Source organism: Giraffa tippelskirchi, chromosome 5 (assembly GCF_054371585.1).
Source record: "Giraffa tippelskirchi isolate mGirTip1 chromosome 5, T2T-mGirTip1v1.2.pri, whole genome shotgun sequence".
Lineage (NCBI taxonomy): Eukaryota > Metazoa > Chordata > Mammalia > Artiodactyla > Giraffidae > Giraffa > Giraffa tippelskirchi.
Genome location: NC_137279.1, coordinates 190,600,768 through 190,628,578, shown reverse-complemented (window position 1 = coordinate 190,628,578; position 27,811 = coordinate 190,600,768). Strand labels below are relative to the sequence as shown.

Below are 27,811 nucleotides of genomic sequence, written 5' to 3'. Positions count from 1 at the left end.
CGTCTGGCTCCCTCCTGGATGGAACTTGCCCGAGGGTGGGGATCCCAGGCTGGCCTCGTCCTCCGGGGGGCGGGTCACAGAGCATAGCCTGACGCCGGGGAGGGCCTGGACTCAGGGATCATGTGGGTGAGGACCTGGCGAGCACACCCAGGGCCAAGCTCGGGACAAAACACGCCATTTCTGTCACAAAGGGAGCCCACCTGACGGCCTCGGAAGGAGACGGGCGGCCTGGGCCCCTGGCGGGAGCTCAGAGAACCATCTGGGGTTGTAACTGGCGATCTTTCAGGCCAGCCGGGGCCGGTGTCATTCCGGAGAGAGCGGCGCAGCCAAGGAACGGAGGGGATCGCAGCCGCGCCGACCGACTCTAAGGCTCCTCGGGGCTGTGCCTCCTCCTGAGGTGACTTCCAGGAACGCGAGCCTCCGTCCCGGCGGGCTCCTCTCCCAGGGGACGGACGTCTCAGCACAGCCCACGCCAAACAGGAAACACTTGGGTTTCCTGAGAACGTTTCTTAAAGTCTTTGGCCAAAGCACTAAACTGGAGGATCTTGACGTGGATGTTGGAAACCAGGGGCGAGACGTCCCCGGGGACTTCACAGGGGGGTGGCCGCAGGCACACACGGCGTTTCTCCGGGATCACGTGGGTCACGTATGACACGTTCCTTAGCTGAGATCTGAGCTGCGGGATGCAACCAGTGTGCAAGGGCTCTCCTGGAGGCAGAGACGACAGACAGAGATGGAGAGACAGAGGACGCGAGGGAGGGGTACGGGCAGAGGAGAGACGGAGGCTTCGAGAGGTGCTGCCCAGGGCAGGTCAAGACCAAGACCCCACCCTTCTCTCCAGCCCAGAACCCTGGGGACTCTGAGGGTCCCACGATCAGACTGGCCCCCACCCCACCAGGACAGGAAGACAACAAGGATCAGCGAAGAAATACAGCTTCCCACTTGAAAATGGGCCTCAGACATTTGTTATTCCAATTTTTTTTTTTTTTTTTTTAAGTACAGAGATAATTCTCCCGATCTTGGCATTCTGAAGGGGACTTTTGTTTTCCCTCTCTTCTGAGGGTTCTTTTCCAAGCCTGGTAAATGTCTGCTCAGATGAGGGATAAGAAGGACCACATGACCAAGGAAACTTCCCGACTCAGGGGTGGGGCCTGGCGGCCTCTTCCTCCTCCAGCCTCATCTGGGCCAGGCCTGGCCCAGCTTCCCTGCCTTGGGCCCAGCCAGGGTCTGGGGGGCAGGGTGAGGGCTCAGGGAGGCTGCTGCAGCCCCGTCAACCAGAGCCTCTCTGCTGTCCCCGCCCTCTGGCTTACGATGGGGCATGATCATCACAGCCCTGCGTCTGGGTCTCCGCTGTGACTCTCGTGTCCTGGGGAAACTTGGGGTCTCTGGTCCCCTGCGCCCTGAGCACGGTGCACCCCCTCAAGCTTCTCAAGCAGCCCCTCCCAACGTGCCGAGCTGCTTCAGTCGTGTCCGACTCTCTGTGGTCCCATGGGCTGCAGCCCGCCAGGCTCCTCTGTCTGTGGGATTTTCCAGGCACAAATACTAGTGTGGGGTTGCCATTTCCTCCTCCAGGGGATCGTCCTGGCTCAGGGATCGAACCTGCATCTCCTGGGCCTCTTGTGTTGGCAGGTGGGTTCTTTACCGCTGAGCCACCTGGGAAGCCCAGCCCCTCCCAAGGGCGGGCCTAAAATAAAACACTGTACTGAAACGGCATGCTCACCAGCCCAAGAGAAGCCCCTGCCCACATCCAGGCTTGGCAGGGGATGGGAGGGCCATGAGGGTCTTGAGTCCCTTGTCCTGCCCCTCCCTGAGGAGAGGACACTCTGAAGGTCACAGTCATGTGGTCCCTGTCCCCCTGAAGTACTGGGACGAGTGTGGCCAGAAGCAGCTGGGGACTGTCCCTCCTGAGAGCAGCCTGCCTGCTCATCCCGAGGGACCTGCCCTGTCCAGCGGCAGGAGTCGCCCCACTCAGCTTTGTCACCGGCTCGGGCAGATGGGCAGGGGACAGTGAAGCTCAGCTGTGCAGGCCAAACCATACAACTGGTGACCGCGAGTTGGGGGAGAGTCACCTCTTGAGATGCTGGGGTGCAGGGGAGGACCACTGCCTGGCTCCCCGCTGGGATGCTGTCTGCTGGTGGGGGTGGGACAGGGAACTTAAACGCATTTTGTTCTACTCTGTGTCCTCAGGGCCGAGAATAGTTCAAGACTCATGGGGTGGACATGTGAACAATGTCCCAGCACCTCCCCTTCAAAGCTGCTGCTGCTGCTAAGTCGCGTCAGTCGTGTCCGACTCTGTGCAACCCCATAGACGGCAGCCCACCAGCCTCCTCCGTCCTTGGGATTCTCCAGGCAAGAATACTGGAGCGGGCTGCCATTTCCTCCTCCAGTGCATGAAAGTGAAAAGTGAAAGTGAAGTCGCTCAGTCATGTCTGACTCCTTGCGACCCCATGGGCTGCAGCCTACCAGGCTCCTCCATCCATGCTAGTCTAGACTAACAGCAAAGTATGGGTTAAAAGGTGGGTTAAAGGAAGATCTCTTGGAGCTTTCAGGCTCGGGCGGGAGTCTGGCACTGCCTCCCACGAGTCACTGGTCCCAGGCCTCCTGCTTGATCTTTCTTGGGCCTCAGTGTCCCTGTTGGGAGACTGTGGGAACAACAGCCGATGGTACTAACATTGCTGGAAGGCGTGGGTGGAGGGGCTGCGGGGAAGCAGCCACCAGGCCTGGTAAACACGGTGATTTGTTGTTCACCAGGGAAGCGGTGACTCAGACGGTAAAGGATCCGCCTGCCACGTGGGCGACTTGCGTTCGATCCCTGGTTGGGAAGAAGAGCCCCTGGAGGAGGGCATGGCCACCCTCTCCAGTACGCTTGCCTGAAGAATCCCCATGGACGGGGGAGCCTGGCGGCCTACAGTCCATGGGGTCGCAAAGAGTCGGATGTGCTGAGTGACTGAGCACAGGGAAGCGGGAGCTGGGCTGGGTCTCGTCAGGTCTCCTTGTCCAGTCACCCAGGGCTGCTGGCGCTTCTTGGGGGAAAAGACGGTGAACGCGCCGACCTGCTGGAGCTGGGAAACGGCCTCCCAGGAACCACCCGGGAGGCGCAGGCAGTGCCCACCTGAAGCCAGAGGAAGGAGCAGAGGTGCAGGGGTGCCTGGAGGAGGCGGGGCGTCAGGGGAACCAGGCCGCTCTGCCAGGGATCCTGTTTTCAAATTACCAGCCACATCAGTGTCATCGGGAAGAGCAAACTCCACATCGGATTTGTCTTTTACTTACCTTTCTATTCTGCTGCTTTGGCTTGAGTTGAAAATGTTGCCTAGAGCCCGTTTTAATGGCTAAGTCAAAGGTGTCTCTTGGTGGATGTCACATTGCACTTGAAAATATGTGGGTTATTTTCAAGTTTCTTTTGATATTGAATTCTGACTAACATAATTCCACAGTGATAAGAGAACTGACTCTGAAGATTTTGCACCTTGTTTTATGTTCCTGGATATGTTCCACTGTCTCCTGGTTTATAAACTATGGGAACTTGAATAGAATTTGTACCCTGCTGTTGTGTGAAAACTGTATTGATCTTAATTATGTTGAATTGGTTCATAGTGCTTTTCAGATCTGCTGTATCCTTCTATTTTTCTGTCTACACATTCTATTAATTTTGGGGAGTTTGAAACTCTAACTAAAAATGTTAATTTATCTGCTTAAAAAATAGTTGTAATATATAATAGAACCATATGTAACTTTGTTCTGTATTTTCCAAGTCTCCTGTAAATGTGTTATCATACTTTCATAATTTAGAAATTAAAAAGTTAAAAGTTTAATTTTTTGAAACAAAAAAATTTTTAAGTTCTGAGGAGTTTTGATCTTTTGAGTGCTAGCTGCCTGTTTTCTTTGTTTTGTAACTACAGTAAACACTGTATTTTCCTTTACCACACAGACACACACACGAGGATGTTGCCTATAGCCTGAAATATACAGGAGAGCCCAATCTCAAGGCTCTGACCTCTAAGAGTATAACACTCTTCCATTCGCATAAAAATGATAGAAAGTTGTGGAACAGAGAATAACAGTTGTCCTGTTGGAGGTTTACAGGAACATTGTGATCTGACCTACCATAGCCTTCCCTCACCTGGCCTTTAAAAATACTCTGCTGAAACCTTCAGGGAGTTCGGAGTTTTGGGCATGAGCCATCATTCTCCTTGCCTGGCCCTGCACTAAACCTTTTTCCTCTCCAAACTCCAACATTCCAGGATTACTTGGCCTCTCCGTGCATCAGGTACACAAACTTGCATTTGGTAACACAAATAATCGAAGTCATACTTCCAAGCATAATCAACTGTCGGCTCAGTAATATGAATTTTTCCCAGATTGTTTGCATTTCCAGGACTCCATGTCCCCTCTGGAATAATTAATATAATGAAGTGTCATGAAAACGTCTGTGAACGTTGATAGAATGAGTAACACACACATTTGGATTTTTTTTTTCTTAGTTGAAAACATAAAACCTATTGGCAAAATCCATAAAATATAACACTGTCAGAAAATTAAGCACTTCCAGGAGCTGTTTCTGATTATAGTGATTTCAGGTTTTTCTAATTATTCTGCTCCAAACGTTTATCTTTGTCTTTTGCTCTGGTGTGAAGACGCTCTGTTTATAAAATGTTATAACGTAAGATGGCTTTATGCGTGGTTCATCACTCCTTGGTAACTGAGGCCATTAACATGTATTGATATTAAGCTTTTATGTATATGAATTCTATATCATTAGCGTAACATTAGCCTGCTTGGCTTGACGTAAAATCTCTTTTTCCTCCTCCCTGATGAAGGAATGTTTTTATTTAGAAAGCCTAACAGAGGCATGAAAACAAAACCACATGCAGTTTTGTGTATCACAAACTCTCTGCTGAAAGGAACAAAGTTGAGAACATCCCTGGTGCTAGGGGTTACGAAGGCTACACGCATCACGAGTGCAGAGGGGCTTTTGTTTTTTGAACAAACAAATGACTTTTTGTACTCTCAATCAAGAAAAAACCCTGAATAGTTACTTACACTAATCTGATGAGTTAATCCTCCACAGCTTCAAGATCCCCATTTGAATACAATAATTTGTCAAGCCTAGAGCTCCCTCCACACACTCTTTCGTTCCACAAATATTTGAATACCTACTAAGTGTGTGTGTTGGGGCTTCCCTGGTGGCTCAGAAGTGAAGAATTTGCTTGCTGACACAGGTTGGATCCCTGGGTTGGGAAGATCCCTTGGAGAAGGAAGTGGCAACCCACTCCAGTATTCTTGCCTGGAGAATCCTGTGGACAGAGGAGCCTGGCGGGCTATAGTCCATGGGGTCACAAAGAGTCGGACAAAACTTAGCAGCTAAACAACAGTCACAGTGTGTGTGTTTGGAGGTATACACAACAGAGGAAGTCCCTGCAGTGGGTGGGAGAACTGATATTCTGGTGGAGGAGAAAGAAGAGCAGAGAAGCTAATTGCATTGTTACTGAGTCCAGACAACTGGCTAATAATTTGGGGAATGAGTTGGGCAAGGAGTAATGATTTTATTAGGAAATCCAGCAGATTGAGAAGACGGCAGTCTAGTGTCTCAAAGAACCATCTTACCCCAGTCAGAACTCAGGCTTCCTTTATACTAAAAAGATAAGGCAATGTGTGTGTGTGTGTGTGTGTGTGTGTGTGTATGTGGCAGGGGGCAGGAGGCGGGGGGGGGGGAGAGCGGTGGTGATTCAGTTCAATTCAGTCGCTCAGTTGTGTCCAACTCTTTGCGACCCCAAGAACCGCAGCATGCCAGGCCTCCCTGTCCATCACCAACTCACTGAGTCCACCCAAACCCATGTCCATCGGGTCGGTGATGACATCCAGCCATCTCATCCTCTGTCATCCCCTTCTCCTCCTGCCCCCAATCTTTCCCGGCATCAGGGTCTTTTCCAATGAGTCAGCTCTTCACATCAGGTGGCCAAAGTATTGGAGTTTCAGCTTCAACATCAGTCCTTCCAATGATCAACCAGGCCTGGTCTCCTTTAGGGTGGACTGGTTGGATCTCCTTGCAGTCCAAGGGACTCTCAAGAGTCTTCTCCAACACCACAGTTCAAAAGCATCAATTCTTCGGCGCTCAGCTTTCTTTGTAGTCCAACTCTCACATCTATACATGACCACTGGAAAAACCATAGCCTTGACTACACGGACCTTTGTTGGCAAAGTAATGTCTCTGCTTTTTAATATGCTGTCTAGGTTGGTCATAACCTTCCTTCCAAGGAGTAAGCGTCTTTTAATTTCATGGCTGCAATCACCATCAGCAGTGATTTTGGAGCCCAGAAAAATAAAGTCAGCCACTGTTTCCACTGTTGCCCCATCTATCTGCCATGAAGTGATGGGACCGGATGCCGTGATCTTAGTTTCCTGAATGTTGAGCTTTAAGCCAACTTTTTCACTGTCTTCTTTCACTTTCGTCAAGAGACTCTTTAGTTCCTCTTCACTTTCTGCCATAAGGGTGGTGTCATCTGCATATCTGAGCTTATTGATATTTCTCCCAGCAATCTTGATTCCAGCTTGTGCTTCCTCCTTCCTCCCCCAGCGGTGGTGATTGGTGGCTGCAAACTCCCTGGAGCAGAAATCCTTCCTTTTGCAGCTGTCCACATAGGTCAGCTTGCAGATGCTCCTGTAAACCTCCAAGAAGACAGATGTTCTTCTCTATTCTGCAGCTTTCTATCTCCATAAGAATGGAAGAGCCTTACACTCTTAAAGGCCAGAGCCTTGAGAATAGGCTGTCCTGTGTATTTCAGGCTGTAGTAACATCCTTTTACAAAAGAGCCGGCATGATTACTCGCAGGCAACAGAGCACAGGGTTAAAGTAAAAGGAACATATGCAACAGAGTCAGGTTTGTTCTTCCTTATCACAGCATCAGGAAGACACTTTCTGACAGTGGTAACTTCTCAAAGGTTAACAGGCTGGCAATTGGGATGCGGGCTCCCTCCTATGGGAGGTCTCACTCACTAAGGTCACACCAGGGGCTACTCCCAGGCAGTGACCGAACACAGGGAGTCCTGATCCAAGCCCCTTCCTGCAGCTGAGGGGCACTCTCCAGTGGAGACTTTGGCTCTCAGACTTCTCAATGGCCTGGTTGAAACTTTCCTGAAGCTGTGGTGGACTCGGAGACTCTTGGATCCTCTTCTCCTTTTGCAGGTGTCAGAGCAGCATCCCACCTGCAGGCTGGCCCCACCTCCCACTGCCCCTCCCTCCACCCTCTTGCACAGGGTCCCCCCATGACTCCTGCATGTCCAATCTCTTCTTGGCCTCAGCTTCTTAATAGGACTGAACCCATGGAGCCTGTTGGAATAAAACATGAATATTGAAAACATGTGTTGTGGCAGGAACATAAAGACGACCCTTGGCTGGAAACATCTGACCCCATCCACGTCCAACGTAGCTCAAGGCTGCTTGTGTGTTGCATTTCATTGTCAGGCTGACACCGTGACAGAATTTCTTTCCCTTCTTCCCGCCATCCTTCCTTTCTCCCCCTCTCTCTTCCTACAGAGAACAGGGTCCTGACCACGCTTGCCTCCCTGTGATTCCTATTGTGCTTTCTCAGAGGGTCCCCAGGCTCTGCCCACCCCCTGAACAGCTTTGTTCCATTTCAGTGGCCTCTGCACATTGTAACAACCCAGCTGGAAAGGAACATGTGTGGAAATCTTAGCTGGAGAATCAGAACTGGGTGTTGTTCAGGATATGGAAAAAATGCAGAGGGTTTCCTCTGCGAGGCATTTGATCCACGCGGTGGTCCGTCCCTCAGCAGTGCTGAGGCCCGGGCCAGGGAAAGTGCTGGAAGACCCACGCAGGATCTGCCCACCTTGCCCCCTGACCTCAGCTGTGGGTCACCCCACGCTTCCCTGGGGACGACACCAATGCCCCAAACCAGAGCACCCCTTCCTGGGGGGCTGCTGTGTCCAATGCTGGGTAGTGGAGCTGAGAAGTCCTCCCCTCCTTGGGGTCCACAGCTACTCCCACCAACAGCACAGACTTTTCTCGGAGAAGAAAGGGAAGCCCTGGCAGCAGGTGCTGGCGTGTGATGTGATGGGTCTGTGGGAGGATGAACCCAATGGTCCACAGCCAAGCCGGAAGGGGCGCTAGGAAACACTTCCCTCCTGAATGCACTCATTACGGATCTGATGGTGCTCCCCAAGTGGTAGCTGAAGTCTCATTTCCTGTAATGGAATGAATTCTATGCTGTATAACTGTGCATATAATTAAATGCAAATTTCAGAATTTAGAAAAGTGTCAGGGTGAAACCCTTTCAAGGCTGGCATAAAAAGTCTGAGGCATTGAACTTTTAATGTGTGTGAATCTTACCTCTGCCCAGACTGACCGTGGGCCCTGTGGCGGGAAGGTCATGTAGGATGGAAGACGATGCCAAGGGTGGGTGTCTCTGACCCCTTTGGTCTGTTCTCCCAGGCTCTGCGTCCAAGTGGGTCTTGAGGCCTCTCCTGGACACTGATCCCTCCTCCAGTGGCACAGCCCTCTCTTCTGGACGCTGGTCACTTTTGTCTTCACTGCACGCCTCTGGCTAGAGACCTGTAGGAGTGAAGACAGTTCTGCTGTGACTGGCGTCCCCAAGGTGCCCCAGCCAAGCTACCTTTTGGGGACAAGTGCGATGATGCTGGCTTTTGTGCCTACACGTGGTCAGTGGATGGCCAGCTGCTGAGCCACGGGGGGTGGTGACCTGGTTGGTGGCAAACCCCAAGGTGGGGGTGGTCTAGAGGAACCTGCAAGGACAGGGTGTCCAGGAGACCCCTGGGTGGCCCTGCAGAGGGGTCAGGCCGAGCCACTGCTGCAGGGAGTTTTGTGGAGATGTGACTTCTTCGCTGAGCAGTTCGGAGAGACACAGTAGCAACTGTTGCTGCTGCAGAGTCTCTTTGGATGGGACTGTGTGTGGAATGGAATGCATGACCTCCCTCCCCGCCAGTCTCTGCAGCTGACCTTCCCTCTCCCTAAATGAGCCTACATCCTCACTAGGCAAGGGGGCCCCCCGAGACCCCTTCCAAGGGCAGCTCCCTTTATTGATTTCCTGCGGCTGCTGTGACAAGTCATCATAAATTGGTGGCTTCAAACAACAGAAACTGATTTCCCTGCAATTCTAGACGCCAGAATCCACCTGCAATGCAGGAGATCCAGGTTCGATCCCTGGGTTGGAAAGATCCCCTGGAGAAGGGAATGGCAACCCACTCCAGTGTTCTTGCCTGGAGAATCCCATGGACAGAAGAGCCTGGTGGGCTACAGTCCATGGGGTTGCTAAGAGTCGGACATGACTGAGTGAGCGACTTCCACTTTCACGACTGGATTTCACAGACCGAAATCCAGAGATTGGCAGGGCTGCACTCCTTCCAGAGGCTCTAGGCGGGGAGATGTCCTCATTTCTTACAGCTTCAGGTGATGCTTTGTTTGTGGTCACATCACCCGTCCTCTGCACCGTTCTCTCCTCCTCTGCTTCTCTCTCTTTAGTCTCTTGTAAGGGCACTGCTCATGGCATTTAGGGCCCATGCAGGAAATCCAGGATGTTATCCTTGTGAAACTCTTAATTATATCTGCAAAAAAAACCTTTTCCCAAAGAAGGTCAAATTCTGAGGTCCCCGGGGGTTAGGACAGATCTTCTGGGGGAGCTGCCGGTCAGTGTGGGCTCCTCTGGTGGCTCAGCGGCAAAGAATCCTCCTGCCAATCAGGAGACGTAGGAGAATGTGGGTTCGCTCCCTGGGTCAGGAAGATCCCCTGAAGGAGGAAATGACAACCCACTCCACTATTCTTGCCTGGAGGATCCCATGGACAGAAGAGCCTGGTGGGCTACAGTCCATGGGGTTGCTAAGAGTTGGACATGACTGAGCAACTGAACACACACACACACACACCATTCATCACAGTACATACCCAAAACTTCCAACACACCCCCTTTTCCAGGCTTAATCCCTGTAAGACTCAGAGGAAGACAAAAGACACAGCTACGTGTTGGCTCTCCAGGGGGCCTCTCTGCTCTGTGACACCAAACGGTGTGAAGGAGAGAGGTCTTTCAACTTCTGTTTGTTTAGGGGGTATTTACATTCTGCGTGGCGCAGAGCAGTTAGAGGGGCAGACCAGCTCCTCCTGGATGTACAGCTCCGGCTCCCTTTGGGTGATGCTGCTGCCTGACTCCTTCTCCAGGCTCGCAGACCCGTCAAGGCTAGACCTTAACATTGGCCTTGTTCCCTGCGGGGCTGGGCTTCCTCTGGGGTCAACCAGTTGTTTGGCCACCAGCCAATGCCTTGATATCCCCATGGGTCACTCCTCCAACACCCAGACCCCAGTGAGGAAGCATGGGTTCACTGCTGTTCACAGGTGGGCATTTCAAGAGCAGAGCCTTCCTCCAGAGAAGGGGCTCCATTCATTTCAGCTCAGTTCAGTCCCCCAGTCATGTCTGAATCTTTGTGACTCCATGGACCACAGCACGCCAGGGTTCCCTGTCCATCACCAACTCCAGGAGCTTGCTCAAACTCATGTCCATTGAGTCGGTGAGAGCATCCAACCATCTCATCCTCTGAGAAGGGGCTAGCATGATAATTTTAGGCAGGGTAGTATGTCAGAAAGAGTCTTTCTAAGGAGGTAAATACTCCTCAAATTATAGTAATAAAATCGTACATGAACATTTAAAAAGAATGGTAGAAATAAAAGAGCAGAAACAGGATAAAGAAAAGGAGTGGGTGAGAGTGAACCAGAAACACTGCATTATTCCTCAGAAGTGCTGACACTTTCTGTTTGGGACCTGTTGCTTAGTGAAATTCCACAACTGGGGCATCATTCCTACTGGATTCAGGCTTGTTCAGAAACCTCATGAGACCAACGGCTTCTACTATTTTAATATATGGGTCAGTGGAAAACGGTTGGAAATCTGGTAGCTGGTTAAAATTTCACTGGCCAGGCCCTGTTTGAATAGACACATTTATACTTGAGTTGATGCTCAAATAAATTACACTGAGAAGTGGTAGAAAGTTTGTCAGAAACAAATTTTGGAGGGTGGAGGAGTGGAGGACTCAGAGACATGGAGCTGGGGGGGGAGGGACTGGGAGACCAGCGGCCCCGCCGTCCGGCCCTCCAGACCGGACTCAGATCTCAGGACCCAGCGGCCCCGCCCTCCCGCGCCCGCCCCCCCCAGACCGTACTCAGATCTCAGGACCCCAGCTCCCTTCTGTGACAGAGGTCATGACCTAAGCCCCACAGCGTGGGTTTTGTTTCAAAGGAAACTTGCCTCAAGCTTTAAAAATCCAGATGGACACAGGGTGAGATCTCCAGCTTGTCCTGAAGAGCCAGAAGTCCTGGCCACTAGGGCTGGCATGCTTGCAGGGCAGAGGTTCCTTTGGCCCCCTGGTTCCCATCTCACCTTAACCACACGGGACTGTAGAAATGGGTGTGAGAGAGCATTTTGGAGAAGGGCAGTGCCAGAGAAGGGGCCGGCATCTAGGAAGCATCTAGGAACCCCAGGCTGGTCTCTGGGAGGTTTGTGCATGGAGGTGGACACTCATATGGGCACACAGGCACACGCACACACACACACCTGTATGTGTGTTCACGTTTATGTGTGTGTATGTGTGTGTATCTATCACTGATCTATCTATCTGTCCATCTATCCCGCAGGTGTGACTGATGTACCTGGAGCCAGCCTGCGAGCCTGGGCTCTGCTGTGTGTCCGCCTTGCGGGAAGCAGAGCAGAGACTGATATCCTTAACCTGCTGGTGGGCCAGATGGAACCTCTGGGGAAGGGAGGACAGGGCCAGTCCCCAGCAGCTGGGCCTTGGCCTGAAATCCTTCAGGGCTCCGGAGAGCCATGGATTCCTTGATCAATACCTCCAGAGGGGAAACAGTCCAGTAAAGATTCTGCAGAACCGGCTTCTGAGAAACTATGCACTATGTTTAATTAAACAGTAAGTTGATTAATATAGTATATTTAAGGATATTTGACCGTATAGTATAACTAGGTTATATATTTATATTGTATTGTGTGTTATTATGTATAATAGATAGCATAATATAATCACTGATCATTTATATTCTGACTTTTTCCCAAAAGATATTGAGATTCCTTACTGTGCACTGCTGCTGCTGCTGCTAAGTCACTTCAGTCGTGTCCGACTCTGTGCGACCCCATAGACAGCAGCCAACCAGGCTCCTCTGTCCCTGGGATTCTCCAGGCAAGAATACTGGAGTGGGTTGCCATTTCCTTCTCCAATGCATGAAAGTGAATACCCTTTTATAGAAAGTATATACAATAAAAGAAAAGGCCAGACGAAGAAAGGGTTATAAGATAAAGATTGGAAGGAGGAAATTTCTTTTTAAAATTAGTTATAGAAGGAACTGACCATGTAGCTTCTGAGACAAATTTCTTGAAGTGTCAGTCTGTAGCAAAGGGTCTTAGTGATGCCTTTTTGTAGCTGGGCACTGAAGATGCTAAGAACATGGTAAAGAAGGCTTTTGGTGGGGCCAGGCTGAAGGAGTCCAGGAAGGTGGTTTCTGCCCCTTGGATGTGAGGTGATGGTGGGCTTGCAGACTGGAGAGGGAACCACGGGTTCTGTCACTCCTCAGAGAAAGTGAAACTGAAAGTGTTATTTGTTCAGTCGTGTCTGACTCTTTGCAACCTCATAGACTGTAGCCCACCAGGCTCCTCTGTCCATGGGATTCTCCAGGCAAGAATACTGGTGTAGGTAGCCATGCCCTTATCCAGGGGTTGAACCTGGGTCTCCTGCGTTGCAGGCGGATTCTTTATGATCTGAGTCACCAAGGAAGCCCACCCCTCAGAGGGCACCTCTGAAATCATCTGATCTCAGGTGGCTTGCAAAATCAGAGAGGGAATAGCTTATTACAACACTGTAAATTAATTTTATCAGTTGGGATACTGAAAGTGATTTTTAAAGACTTGTATACATTTCATTGCATTTTGCCATAACTCACAGCAGAGTTAACGGAATAACATACATTAAGGTTTTACCGCTGACCTTGTTCGGTTTGGATCCCATAACTCTTCGCCTCAACGGACATGAGTTTGAGCAAACTCTGGGAAATAGTGAAGGACAGGGGAGACTGGTGTGATGCAGTCCCTGGAGTCGCAGAGAGTCAGACACGAGTTAGCAACTGAACAACGACAACAACATACCTCTTTCTGATGCATTTTGGCAAAACAGCTAATAGAAAAAGTGTTCTCTTCCTAGTAGAATTGACAAGAGGATGGATCATTTCATAAAGGAAGAGCTGTGAGCTTTTCAGGAGGAGAGCTCTCAGTACCACGGGGACTGTAATGAGGAGGAGGTCCTCAATCAGCAGAATAGCTGACTCTCAGAGTGATTCTCGAAGTTCGAAACTTCTTTCTTCTGCTGGCACATCCGGCTCCTCTCTGACCAAGGACGAGGGCAGCCCCAGGCAGGGGCGCAGAAGGGCTCTGCCTGGATGAAGGCTTCTCACCTCCTCTCTTCCTCCCTCTTTTTTCCCCTCCCTTCTCTAAGGCTGCTGCGGTATCTTTATTTAAATATCACCATTAGAGGCCCAAAGCGTTTCATTACGCAGATCAATTCTAATCACTTTAGACAAATCTAACCTAAAGCAGAAATGTGTAGCAAGAATAACCCAATTTACAGATTCATTTTTGGGGGTCTCTTCCTGTGTTTTACTATATATTAAGTTCTGCCAGGGCTGGAGCCATGTCATCAACTCCCAGCGTCTGCTATCAGATAGGAAATGCCTGGCAAATCCTTAAGGATGGTTCAGACGCACCCGCCTGAAATTCCTGCTTTCTGGGATTCCTTCTGTGGATGAGCTCGGTGGCTCTGGTGTCTCCTCACTCCTTCTGAGGGTCCGGGGAGGGCAGGACACCCCCACCTTGGGAGAGGAGTCCAGCCTTCTTGGGAGGGAAGCAGCGCCCACCTTGGTCCAGCAGATACAGCCTATCAGGGTCCTAACAGGACGAGGGAGGGTGGTGAGGGAAGCATCTAGAAGACAGTCTGAGGTCATTGGAAAAGACCCTGATGCTGGGAAAGACTGAGGGCAGGAGGGGAAGAGGGCTACAGAGGATGAGAGGGTTGGATGGCATCATTGACACGATGAACATGAGTTTGAGCAAGCTCCAGGAGACAGTGGAGGACAGGGTGGCCTGGCATGCGGCGGCCCACGGGGTCACAAAGAGTCAGACTGGACACCAACAAGAACCGAGGTCTTTGGGGTCACTGTTAGGTTCTAGTGGCCTGATGGAGACGACTGTTCAAGCTTGGTCTCCCTGCAGGGCTTCATTCATTACTTCCTGGGTGATGTGGGGACAGAAGGTGTGAGGACAGACAGACAGGAGGCTGGGAGCACCCACAGGGGCCATGAGAGTCTTCAAGTGCAGCTGTCACAGAGACCAGTACTCGAGAAAGCAAGCACCACACTCGGAGAGTTGGAGAACTCAGGTTTATTATGCCGGCAGGCCCAGCGGAGTTAACCTGCAAGCTCTGAGCCCCGAACAAAGCGGTTACAGAGTTGTTATACACGGACAGGCATGATTAAGCAGGTTTGTGGGTTTGCAGGGGCTGGGCGATTGCAAAGTGCAGGACAAGGGTGAGTGAGATAAACTCCAGTTCCTGGTATTGTGAGTCCTCACTTTCTGAGACCTACGTGATCCAGACTTCGCAAGGAGCAAGCTGAGTTACAGAGGCAGAAGGAGCAGGAGGTTATGTAAAAATTTAACTTTTCCTCTTCACAGCCAGGACAGCAGCATAGCTGTCCTGGGCGCCGTGAGTCACTCATGCCAGGTCCAGCTCATCCCAAGACCTGCCCCTCCCTCACGTTCCTGCCTTGCAGGAACGCTCATAGTTCTGAGCACCCACCACACAGCTCCAGGGCTCCCCCTCCGCTGTCACTGTCCCTTTTCCCTGGGATGCCTTCTCCCCACTGCCTCCACACTCAGAAAACTCCTATACATCCTTCCAGATGAGGTTTGGGCATCTTCTCCAGGAAAGCTTTCATGACCCTGGCACCTGGGGTGCTCAAGGATGCAGGTCCCAGAAATGACTGAAGCAGCGGTGGCAAGTGGCATTGATGGGGAGCCAGGCTTTGTAAATAAGTTCCCAGATGATTCTGAGATGCAGCCAGGCTTATAATCACTGCTCTGTTCCAAGTATTGAAAGTGAAACTCACTCTTGTATCTGACTCTTTGTGATCCCATGGAGTACAACCCACCAGGTTGCTCTGTCTCTGGAATTTTCCAGGCAAGAATACTGGAGTGTGTTGCCATGCCCTTCTCCAGGGGATCTTCCAGACTCAGAGGTCGAACCCGGATCTTGTGCATTGCAGGAGGGTTCTTTACCGTCTGAGCCACCTGGGAAGCCCAGTTGCCCTCAAAGGCCATACTATTTATGTACTTATTTTTTGGGGTAAGCTTCATCAGTTCTTCAAACTTTCTCCCTGGAAATAAACTTTCAACCTCAGATGCTGGATAATTCACTGCCAAATGAAAATGCCAGGCGTGAAAAATTGGTACCTGGCTGGTTTGACTGTGATATTCTCGAGGAAGTGAATGGATGGGTGTCAGGTGTCTGCCTGGTGGCTCAGAGCAGGCTGCTACACAATGCAGAGTGGACAATGGACACCACAAGGGTTTTCTACAGGCAGGAAGTATTCCGCCCTTGGGCATGGTAATGTACACACACAGTCTGCATGACATCCCTGTGGGCAAGTATTCTCCAGCCCTACCTTACAGAGGAGGGCCTGAGACTTGAGAAGAGCAGGGCCTGGCTCTAGGTGACTTGGTCCAGGTGGGATTTGGTGCAGACATTCTGGAACACAGCTGGCTCAGGTCTGACTCCTGGAAGCAGAGGCTGAGATGGATTCTCCTACAAGTGACTGACAGAAGGGTGTCCCCGGGGACAAGTGTGGGTTTGGAGGATGGAAGCAGGGGATGGGGAGAAAGGGAAGCTTCAGCGGGTCAGCGATGTGGCACCGCAGCTCTGGAATCTGTCCTGCACCGTTTGCACCCCTGCCTTGGTCAGTCTTGGGCTTTGGGCCTCACTCAGGAGCAGGGATGGTGGGGGCACAACTTCCTGACATTTCTGGAAAGGTGGCTCCCATTAGTCACGGACAATCCTGCAGAGAAGGCTGCAGGGGAACGGGAGTCTTTCTCAGCCACACCTGCAACTGTTCAGGGCTGGGTTCCCCTGAAATGACAAGGGGTCCCAGGGGCTGGACTGGGAGCCCCAGGTGTGGCTGTAAGGGCCCTACCCCTAAACAGCGTGCAGAATTGTCACCCACTCCACCAGGTCCAAGCCTGGTCAGTGCAGTTCTTGAGAGCGGCGTGCTTCTGGGGTTTTCCCTGGGCTCATGCATCTCTTTACTGCTACCAGGGGACATCCTTCCCTGGAGGGAATAAGGAGGTGACAAAGGGATTTCCTGAGGTCGTTCAAGCCCTTCCTCTGTGCTGAGGACCACTTGGTCTGTGTTTTGTGTCTGTAGCCCTTGTCAGGTCCTGGCATGAGCAAGCCCTCGGGAACAGCTTGCTTGTATGAGTGAATGAATGAATGACTAGATGAGTGAGTGAATGAATGAGTGAATGAGCCAGTAATGAGTGAATGAGTGAATGAATGATAAGTGAATAAATGAGTGAGTGAAGGAATAAGTGAATGAATGATAACTAGTGAGTGAATGAGTGAGTGAATGATAAGTGAATAAATGAGTGAGTGAAGGAATAAGTGAATGAATGATAACTAGTGAATAAATGAGTGAGTGAATGAGTGAGTGAATGATAAGTGAATGAATGAATGAGTGAGTGAATGAATGAATGAGTGAGTGAACGAATGAATGAATGAGTGAGTGGATGAGTGAATGAAGCAATGATACCTCCAGCCTCATTGCTATCAAGTTCCAGCCAGGAGGCTGCGGGGGAGACAAGGTCTTGCTTTCCGCCCCTTCTCAGTCTCCGGGCAGGACTGCAGCCCACTCCCCGCCCCCCGCCCGCCCCCCGCACTCTCAGAACTTGGCCGGCAGATTTCACGTGTGTCTCTGTCTTTTCAAGTGTTCCCTGTGCTCCCTCAGGATGCGTGGCTGCTGGGGGTGAGGAGTGATGGGGAGCCCTGGCATGCCCGGGGCTCAGGGCTGGAGGGGTGAGGCGAGGCGAGGGCGGGGTGGAGACCCGTGGGCACTGTCATGGTTACCGTTTACAGCGGCCAGGCTGCAGCAGCCAGTGGAAAAAGGACTTCACCGCTGCCTGTAAACTGTGAATCAGGGCCCGCCCTTGCTAGTGGCTTCCTCGGTGAGTATCCCATTCATTCTGCCTCTGCAGGGAGGGCTGAGGGGCACTGAGAAGGGTGTGCCCCTGCCAGTTCCTACGGCCGGCTGCCGGGCAGTCTGCTCCGCCCTAGATGCCTCATCGAGCCCAGCCCGCCGGGTCCCTCCCGGTCCGTGGCTGCGGCGGGTGGGCCGGAGGGGAGCTGGCCCTCCTTTGCTAGCCTCCACCCTTACTCACTGCCCGGTCATCTTCCGCTGTCCGCACCCACCTGCCATCGCCTCCTGGTCCTGGGCGGGGGCAGGGAGCCCACCCTTCCTGCGGTCCTCCCATCTCCACCCACCCACCCCTCAAAGGGTGCCTGGCTTTCCCCTCTCTCAGCGCTGTCAGCAACGTGCTGGGTGTGGACCACCTGGGTCCAGGGCACAGAAGTGACCCCCCGGCAGCCCCGGGTCTGAAATGGCAAAGCTTCTTACTTGTTAGATCTGCTAGAATATCCTGCAGCCTTTGAAACACTTTCATTTAACTCCTCTCAACCACGCTCCACGGCAACCCTGTCGGACCAGAAAGATGGGAGAATTATTCTCATTTTACCAGAGAGAAAATTGGAGCTGGGATGGAGGAACTGGTTTAAGGTCCCACAGCCAGTCAGTGCAGAGCTGTGTCCACACTGCAAGCCCCCTGGTCAGGCCAGAGGTGGTGCCCTCACCCTGCGCCCTGCCCCTGCTTGTTGATGCGCAGGATGTGTTACTCTGTTCTGCTCTAGCCTGCCCTGCCTTCCCCCCAGCCCCCAGCTCTAAGCAACCACTAATATTCTTGTTTCTGTTGATTTTCCTATTTGGACAACACGTATAAATGGACTTAAACAGTACGTGGTCTTTTGTGATTGGCTTCTTTCCCTTAGTGTACTAATTTCAGGGTTAATACAGACTGTAGTGTGTCTCAGTACTCCATTCTTTTTTAATGCTGAATAATATTCCAGTGTATCAATATGACACATTTTATCCATCCACTCATCAGTAGGTGGACAGTTGTGTTCTTTCCACTCTTTCCTGAACTGATATTCTGAATAATGCTACCCGTAACATTTTGTGCGAGTTGTGTGTGTGTGTGTGTGTGTGTGTGTGTGTGTGTGTGTGTGTATGTTTTTCCTTCTCTGGTATATACTTAGGAGTGGGATTGCTGGCTTCTATGGTAATTCTATATTTAGCCTTTTAAGGAACTGCCAGGCTGTTTGCCCAAGTGTTCACCAAATTGGTGGACTTTCACACTCCCACCAGTAGTGTATGAGGGTTCCACTTTCCTCATAGTCTCACCAGGACTTACCATCTAAGCTGTCCTAGCCAATGTGAAGTGGTATCTCGTTGTGGTTTTGATTTGTATTCCCTAAAGTCTGTGATGTTGGGTGTCTTTTTATATACTTATTGGCCATTTGTATATCTTCTTTGGAGAAATGCCTGTGTAGATACTTTACTCATTTGAAAATACTGGATTGTCTTTTTGTTATTGAATTGTAAGAGCTCATTATATATCCCAGCTACAAATTCCTTATCAGACAAATGATTTGCAAATATTTTCTCCCATTCTGTCTTTTGACTTTCTTGAAGATAGCTTCTGAAGCACAATAATTTAAAAATTTGATGAATTCATTTTACCTATTTTTTTCTTTGATTCCTTGTTATTTTGGTTATATCTAAGGAACCACTACTTAATCTGAAGTCATAAAGATTTATCCCTAGTTTTTTTTTCAGAGTTTTTTAAAAAATAATTTTAGCTTTTAGATTCATTTTGAGTTAATTTTTATATATGATGTGTATGATGTATATAGGGATCAAATTTAATTCTTTTGAATGTGGATATTCGGTTGTCCTAATGTCAATGATTGAAAAGACTATTCTTTCCCCTTGGAGTTATTTTGGCGCCTTTGTTGAAAATCAACTGAACGAGAATGTAAGGTTTATTTTTGGACCCCATTCTATCCCACTTATCTATATGTCTATCCTTATGCAAGTCATACCATCTTGATTACTGTTGCTTTGTATCAATAGTAAGTTTTAAAATCGGAAAGAGTGAATCCTCCAGCTTTATCCTTCCCTTTCAAGCTGGTTTTGGCTATTCTGGGTCCTTTGAAAATTTCTATGAATTTTAGAATTAGCTTCTCAATTTCTACAAAGAAGTCAGCTGAAATTCTGATAAGGATTGCACTAGATTGGTTTGGAGAGCAGTGCCACCTCAGTATATTGACTCTTTCAATCCTTGAATGCAAGATGTCTTTCCATTTATTTAACTCTTCCTTAATTTTTTCAATAATGTATTGAAGTTTTCAGAGTATAAATTTTATATTCCTTTTGTTAATTTTTTTCTAGGTAATTTATTCTTTTTGATGGTGCTGTTGATTGTTTGGGATTTTCTACTTAGATGATCATGTTATCTGTGAACAATGACAGTTTTGTTTCTTCCATCTCAATCTGTGTATATTTTATTTCCTTTTCTTGTCTTATTAGACTTCCAGTGAGATGTTATTAGGAATGGTGAGAGAAGACATCCTGATTTTAGGGGCAAATTGTTCAGCTTTTCATCATTAATTAGATAGCAATAATCTTTCTTTCAGTTCCGTTCAGTTCAGTCGCTCAGTTGTGTCTGACTCTTTGCGACCCCATGAATCGCAGCACACCAGGCCTCCCTGTCCATCACCAACTCCCGGAGTTTACCCAAACACATGTCCATCGAGTTGATGATGCTATCCAGCCATCTCATCCTCTGTTGTCCCCTTTTCCTCCTGCCCCTAATGTTTCCCAGCATCAGGGTCTTTTCCAATGAGTCAACTCTTTGCATGAGGTGGCCAAAGTATTGGAGTTTCAGCTTCAACATCAGTCCTTCCAATGAACACCCAGGACTGATCTCCTTTAGGATGGACTGGTTGGATCTCCTTGCAGTCCAAGGGACTCTCAAGAGTCTTCTCCAACACCACAGTTCAAAAGCATCAATTCTTCGGCGCTCAGCTTTCTTCACTGTCCAACTCTCACATCCATACATGACCACTGGAAAAACCATAGCCTTGACTAGACAGACCTTTGTTGGCAAAGTAATGTCTGCTTTTAAATATGCTATCTAGGTTGGTCATAACCTTCCTTCCAAGGAGGAAGCGTCTTTTCATTTCATGGCTGCAATCACCATCAGCAGTGATTTTGGAGCCCAAAAAAATAAAGTCTGATGCTGTTTCCACTGTTTCCCCATCTATTTCCCATGAAGTGATGGGACCGCATCCCATGATCTTAGTTTTCTGAACATTGAGCTTTAAGCCAACTTTTTCACTCCCCTCTTTCACCTTCATCAAGAGGCTCTTTAGTTCTTCTTCACTTTCTGCCATAAGTGTGGTATCATTTGCCAAGTTTTTTCTTCATGAACGGGTGCTGGATTTTACTGAATACTTTTTCTTCATTGGTTGATATGATCATATGATTTTTCTTCTTTAGCCTATGGAAATAAATCTCACTTGATTATAGTGTATAATTCTTTCTATAAATTGTTAGATTCAGTCTGCTGACATTTTATTGGTGACTTTTGCGTGTATATTCATGAGAGATACTGGTCTCCAGTTTCCCTCTCCTGTAATGTCTTTGTCTGGTTTTGGTAATAGGGTCAGGCTGGCTCAGTGGAATCAGTTCTGAAGGGTTCTCTCTGCCTCTATTTTCTGGAAGAGACTGTGGAGAATTGGTATTATTTCCCCTTAAATATTTGGTAGAATTGATCAGTAAAGCCAGCTGGAACTGTTGTTTTCCTTTCTTTTTTAGTAGAGTTGTCAGCTATTGATTCTATTTCCTTATTACATATGGGCTTATTTGGATGATCTGCTTCTCCTTGTGTAAACTTTTGTTCTTCGTTTTTCATGGTTGGTCCATTTCATCTAAGTTATCAAATTTGTGGGTAGTGGGAAAGAAATTGTTCAAAGTATTCTTTCATTATTCTTTTAATGTTAATGGGATCAGTACTGATAACATCTCTTTCATTTCTGAGAGTATTCTCCTTTTTTCCCCTGATTTCCAGCTTCTAACTGGCTAGAAGTTTATTAATTTAATTTAGCCTTTTAAAGAAACAGGTTTTTGTTTTGACTTACTCTATTATTTTCCTATTTTCAATTTCCTCAAATTCTGCTCTAATTTTTATTCTTTCTTTTCAACTTAAGAAGAAAATTAAATTGCTTTTCTTTCTGTAGTTTTTTAAGGTGGAAATTTAGATTACTGACTTTAGTTAGATCTTTTTTCTTTTTTAATATATGCATTTAATGATACAAATCTTCCTCTAAGCATTGCTTTTCACCACACTGCACAACTTTTTAAGAATTATGCTTTCATTTTCATTTAGTTTAAAATGTTTTTAATTTCCTTTGATACTTCTTTGACCCACATGTTATTTATAAGAGGAATGTGTGTTATCTCTAAATATTTGGAGATTTTCCAGGTATTTTTCTGTTACTGATTTATAGTTTAATTTTATACTCTACTTGGTATGATTTCTATCCCTTTAAATTTGCTGACGTGTGTTTTATGGCCCACAGTGTTGTCTATCTTTGTGAATATTCCAAGTGAATACAGACATTGAGAAAAATGTCTATTCTACTGTTTTTTGATAGAGTATATTCTAAATGTCAATTAGATCACGATTATTGATAGTGACGTTCAGGTTACCTATATCTTTACCTACTCGCTTGATTTATTAATTACTGAGAGAGGGCAATAGACGTCTCCTAGTAGGAGATTTGTCTATTCCTTCCTGCAGTTCCATCACACTTTTCCTAATGTGTTTTGATGCACTGTTGTTGGGTGCGTACATGTTAAGGGTTGTTAACTCTTCCTGGAGAAATGACTCCTTTATCATTATGTAATGCCCCTCTTTATTCCTGATAATTTTACCTGCTCTAAAGTCTGCTTTGCCTGAAATTAATATAGCTACTCCACCTTTCCTTTGATAAATGTTAGCATGGTGTGTCTTTCTCCTATTACAGTCAATTTATCTCAGTCTTTAAATTTAAACTGAGGTTCTTATAGAGAATATGCAGTTGGATCTTTTAAAAGATACCCTCTGACAATCTCCGTCTTTACTTGGCACATTAAGACTATTACCATTTTAAGTGACTGCTAACGTAGCTGGATTAATACCTCCCGTGTTTGTAACTGTTTCCTACTTATTGCGCTTGGTCTTTATTTCTCTTCTCCCCCACCCCACCCTTTTTATGCCTTCTCTGGTTTTCACTGAGAATTTTATATGATTTAATTTGCTTTCTTCCCTTGGGATATCATTATATATTTTAAAAAATACTTAATGGCTTTTCTAGCATTCACTATACACATTTACAAATAATCTGAGTCCACTTTCAAGCAACACTCTACCGTTTCACAGACAGTGCAGATATCTTGTAACAGGGTGTTCCCAATTTCTCTCCTCCATCCCTTATAACATTGCTGTTATTTAATTTACATCCATAAGCTATAACCACCTAATATGTTGTTTTTGTTATCACTTTGGACAGTTAACTATTGTATCAATTAAGAATGAGAAAAATTGTTTTGTTTTGCTTATACATTTATTCTTTCTCTGATGATCTTCCTTTCTTTATGAATATATATGTTTTTGATATCCCTGCGTTCTTAAACCCAAGGGATAATCACTGGCTGGTACTAGAAGAACAGTTAAGAAAGCCAGGGTACATTACCATATGTAAAACAGACAGTTAATGGGAAGTTGCTGTGTAACCCAGGGAACTCAGTCTGGTGCTCTGGGATGACTTAGAGGGGTGGGATGTGTGGGATGGGAGGGAGGGGACATACGTGTGCTTATGGCTGATTCATGCTGTCAAAGCCAATGCAACACTGTAACAATTATCCTCCAATTAAAAAAAAAAAACAGGTACCACGGGGACAGAGGAATGGGGCAAGGAGCCAGAGTTGATAGCGCAGAGCTTATGAGCTTCAGTGGGGCAATGGGGACAAATTTGCCTTGTTGGGTGCTTCTGTCCTGGGATATGGGTGAATTAAGGGTACTGACAACCCCCAGAGTCCAGTAGAGCTTATCAGCAGCCTACGCTAAAAGGTCTTGCCAAGTTTGGGACAAACTCACAGTTATTTTGGGCTAATGGAAGAAAAGAATTTTGCCCCAACCCTGTGCTTATTCCACTTTTAATTTTTGTACATTAACCTTGGGCTACCTATACATTCATTATCTTGAATAATTGTGACCCCAAGTAATTTTTCTTAAAAGCTGTTTCAGAACTTCAAATGCCTTAATTTTGGGTATGAACCTAGGGCTAGAAAGCTAGAAAGGAAGGGCAAAGGAAATTCTTCTTTCCCTATGAGGGTTGTGACTCAGAATCACTTAGGTGTTGTGGATGACTCGAGGGAAAAACCAGGGTTGAGTTATTTTGTGAAAGAAAAATCTCATCACAGTGTATCTTCTGACAAAGATTTAAACAGGGAAAAGCTGTCTCCATTTGGAGGCTAAAGATAAGCAGAATAGAGAAAAACTCAGTGTTCTTTCCAGGAAGCTTGTGGTGAAGGGTGGGAGAGTGTAGCAGCCCACAGGGAGAATTGCAGAAAAACAAGAAGGTCATCAAGAGGGACCCTGTGACTTGCAGGGCTGGGAACCGGGAGGCTGAGTCCCAGATCCAGCTCTGCCGCCAGGTCTTCCTGTGGCCTGACAAGTCTTTTCCTGCCTCGGTTTCCTCATCAGTAAAATAAAGAATTTGTATTAGATGCTCTTTCAGGAGATCTTCCATTCTCAACTCCCCTAGTTCTATGGACTGACACATTTTACAAAAGAATTTATCTCCTTAGGCTTGGCTGTGCTGGGTCTTCGTTGCTGTGGGGCTTTTCTCTCGCTGCGCTGAGGGGGAGGCTCAGGCTTCTCACTGCGGTGGCTCCTCTCTTTGCAGAGCACGGGCTCCAGGGGTTCCGTAGTTGCAGCAGGTGGGCTCAGGAGTTATGGGGCCTGGGCTTTAGTTGCTCCGTAGCTTGTGGGGCCTTCCCAGACCAGGGACCAAATCTGTGTCTCCTGCATTGGCAGGCAGATTGTTTACCGCTGAGCCACCAGGGAAGCCTTTGGATTGACCCATTTTGACAAGAGGTGAGGTTTTCCTTTTTCTGTTGAACAGACTCTTGGGATTAGACCGAAGAGCGAGTTGAAAGGAGGCATTTGTCTCCTTTGCTGACCGACAACATCCAATCAAATTGTGAGAAGTGGTTTTACTTGGCAGTGCATTTGTTTGCATGATAGGAATTGAGGAAGCTTGATTTTCTGCCAGCTCCATTGCAGAACTAACCTCAGCAGACATCAAGATGTTTTAAGAGGAGGGAGAGGTAAGGAGTTTTGAGAAAAAGTTATGAACAGAGGAAGAAGCAAAATGAGGGGCTGGGTCGTGGGATTCTGCTGAGCCTGTCTGACCCCCATGCATCTTTAGAACTAAACTCTGAGTCCAGGTGATGTCTTTCTTCACCTCCCTCCTTGGAAGAATGTGCAGGGACCAACTGCTTGGGTTCAAATTTCTGCCCTGCCGTTGATTAAGAAGGGTAATCTTGGACAAATGTCTTAATGGTTCCAAGCTTCAGTTTTCTCATCTGTAGATGACAATTATGACAGTAACATCTTACGGGGTCTTGGTGAGGTTAGGGAGGCAGAGCATGTGATGCCCTTGGCATTGGGTCTGCTTGATGCTGGTCATTATCACCCGAGGGTGCAGACCTCCCTGCAAGTCACTCAGACCCTACGGCAGATGAGGTTTCCCGACTTTGGGCTCCACTGTTCAGAGCTTGGGCCTCCCGACAGAAACCCAAGAGCTAAGCATATGGTGATGATCCAGACCAAGGACATAAAATTGGACATATTTAAAGCAAAGAGAAAGCACAGACTATCTTCCACCATCTTTGCAGTACATAATGGTTGTAGTCAGACTGCTATGCTAGTCTGTCAGTCAGCTCTGCTGTGATAACAAACAGTCCCTAAATCTCACGGCTTCCAACACTGAATGTTTATCTTTTCATCATGTTGCATAAAGTGGCTGTGGGTTGGCTCTAGCAGTTCTAGTCCCTGTGGCCTCTAGCTTGGAGAAGCAGCCCCTGTCTTGGATACGCTGGTTTTGTAGCAGATGGAGATAGAGTTACAGGACTGCAGAAATTGTGAGGCATGTCTTCCATATCATGGTCTCACACACTACACTGCCCTGAGCAAGTCACTCGGTCTAGCTTGATAGTGGGATGAGAATTAGAATCTGCACAACCTTTCCTTTCTCCAGGGATCATCCCAACCCAGGGATCGAACCCAGGTCTCCCCTGTTGCAGGCGGATTCTTTACCAGCTGAGCCACCAGGGAAGCCCAAGCACAAAGTTGGATGCTGTAAATCAATAACCACTGGAGGGAATGCATAATCTTCTGGGGAAGAGGATGGATATTAGGGGAACAATAATATACTCCACCACACCCAGCATACTTTCCTCTTTTTCTTGTAAACAAGGGAAAAGCAGAGAGTCCTGGGAATTTCGGATAGACTTTGCATGGTGGAGTGGGTTATTCATTAGGTGGAATCCTTACATTAATGCAATGTCTACTGCTTGCTAAGTGTTTGCTGAATTACAGAATGACACAGTACAGAAGCAGCTGAGATGATCGTGCGTCACATTCTTTAACAGCCGTTTTACATGTGTTGTTTCGAATATTTTGAAACGCAGAAGCTACAGTGAATTTCACTGACAGAACAAGGTACATTTGGGGAACAGCTTTAAAAATTATCTTTTGACCTTCTTTTCTAAGCAGGAAAAATTCCTTGGAACACAGAAATGGCAGTTCATCTAGAATTAATGGAAACCAGATATTTATAGCAATGTTTAGAAGAACTCAGAACCCTTCTCTAAATAAGCCTTTTGTCTTAGAAGAAAGATTAAAAGCACTTTTTGAAGGCAAAATGGTATGGCACAGCTAAAACATCTCAGTCCATGTAAATATCAGACATGACTTGTAAACCGCACTGTTCTTTTTGGCTCGCACCCATGCTCCATATGCAGTGTGCCACGCCACGCCATAAACATCCCCTTTGGATCACCAAGGAGGAGGTTTGCTATTGGTTTGTGAAGAGATTGGACTCTACTTGACAAAACAGAATCTGTTTTAATCATGACAGAGACTCAGTTGTAGAAAAACAGATGAGAGAAAAGCTTTAGATGAAAGTTCCCCTTGCTTCTGCTTCCTATAGTGCAAATTCTTAATGCTGAGACATCAAGACACAGTGAAATGTCCTTTGGTTAAGTTCAGGCTAATACAATAACCTGCTAAGGCTGTGTTGAAGGGTGTTGAGATTTGGATTTTAAGAAAGCATGTCAACACTTCTTTTTTTCAATGATGCAAATGTGTATATAAATTTCTGCCTCAAAGTTTTAAACTTTGAGCCAAAAAATCCACTTCTCCAAATCAAAAAGTAGTGCTTTGGGACACATAAACTTGCTGCTGTTGTTAGGAACCCCTCTCAGAGTTTTCTATCCTTTAATCATCTCAGAAATTTTGGAAACCAAGTATTAAGCCCACAGCTAAGTTATTTGATTTTCTTTTCTTTTTTTTTTTTTTTAAAAAAGGGACAATTAAACTAAACTCAGAAACTCTCTGTCCTACCCTGCTTGAAATCATCTGAACTCTTTTTTCTTTCTTCAGATATTTGTCTCCATCGATGTGAAATATTTGTACTGTTATTCTCAGCTTCTTCAGCCACAAATATCTTCTGACTTCCTTCTCTGAAAATGTGTACTCTGCTTTCTTATATCCACCATTTCCCTCTTCCTATTGATAACTTCATTGTGTGTTTTGCTTAAACAGTTCTTCCATGTTTACATTTTTAGGAGAATTACTAATGACCTCTTCTTTGCTATGCAAGTCTTTGTACCTATGCATATTTCTTCCCCAAGCTTCTTTCGATAGTCATCAAACACAACATGAATCTATTATCAGTTTCCTAAGTCCCTGAGAACCTCCCTTTTGGACTCCAATCCTCTCTTGTTCTGGTCCTGGCTTATTGATTGCCAGGCTGGCTGCACAAGTGGTTGTTTTATATCATCTACCTGCTTCCCAAGTGGCACTAGTGGTAAAGAACCTGCCTGCAATGCAGGAGACTTAAGAGACACAGGATTGATCCCTGGGTCAGGAAGATCCCCTGGAGGAAGGCATGGCAACCCACTCCAGTATTTTTGCCTGGGAAATCCCGTGGACAGAGGAGCCTGATGGGCTATGGTCCATGGGGTCACAAAGAGTCGGACACGACTGAACGACTAAGCACTCATACCTGGAAATGCCCTTTTCCTGTTTCTTCTGTTAGATTCCTGTCTCTCTGAGCCCTTGTTTTCCACTTTCTGGTTTTCCTTCTCATTTTGATGGAGCACATCCTTTAGTAGTCTCCTGAGAAAAGGTACTAGAAAATAATTTTCTGAAATCTTTACTCTGCCCTTTGTTACTGTTCAGCTGCTCAGTGTGACTCTTTGTGACCTCATGGACTGTAGCACGCCAGGCTTCCCCAGCCTTCA

At 47.4% G+C, this 27,811-nt stretch overlaps 1 long non-coding RNA gene across 1 annotated transcript; it reads right to left on the bottom strand.

Annotated features, from left to right (window-relative positions):
- Positions 1-6,190: 6,190 nt before the first annotated feature.
- Positions 6,191-27,722, bottom strand: LOC145506450 (uncharacterized). Its single transcript, XR_014053937.1, has 6 exons — positions 27,574-27,722; positions 17,735-17,812; positions 15,734-15,845; positions 8,348-8,569; positions 8,136-8,202; positions 6,191-7,327 (listed from the first exon to the last, which is right to left on the bottom strand). It is a non-coding gene; the product is annotated as an uncharacterized LOC145506450 (long non-coding RNA).
- Between the last annotated feature and the right edge of the window lie 89 nt (positions 27,723-27,811).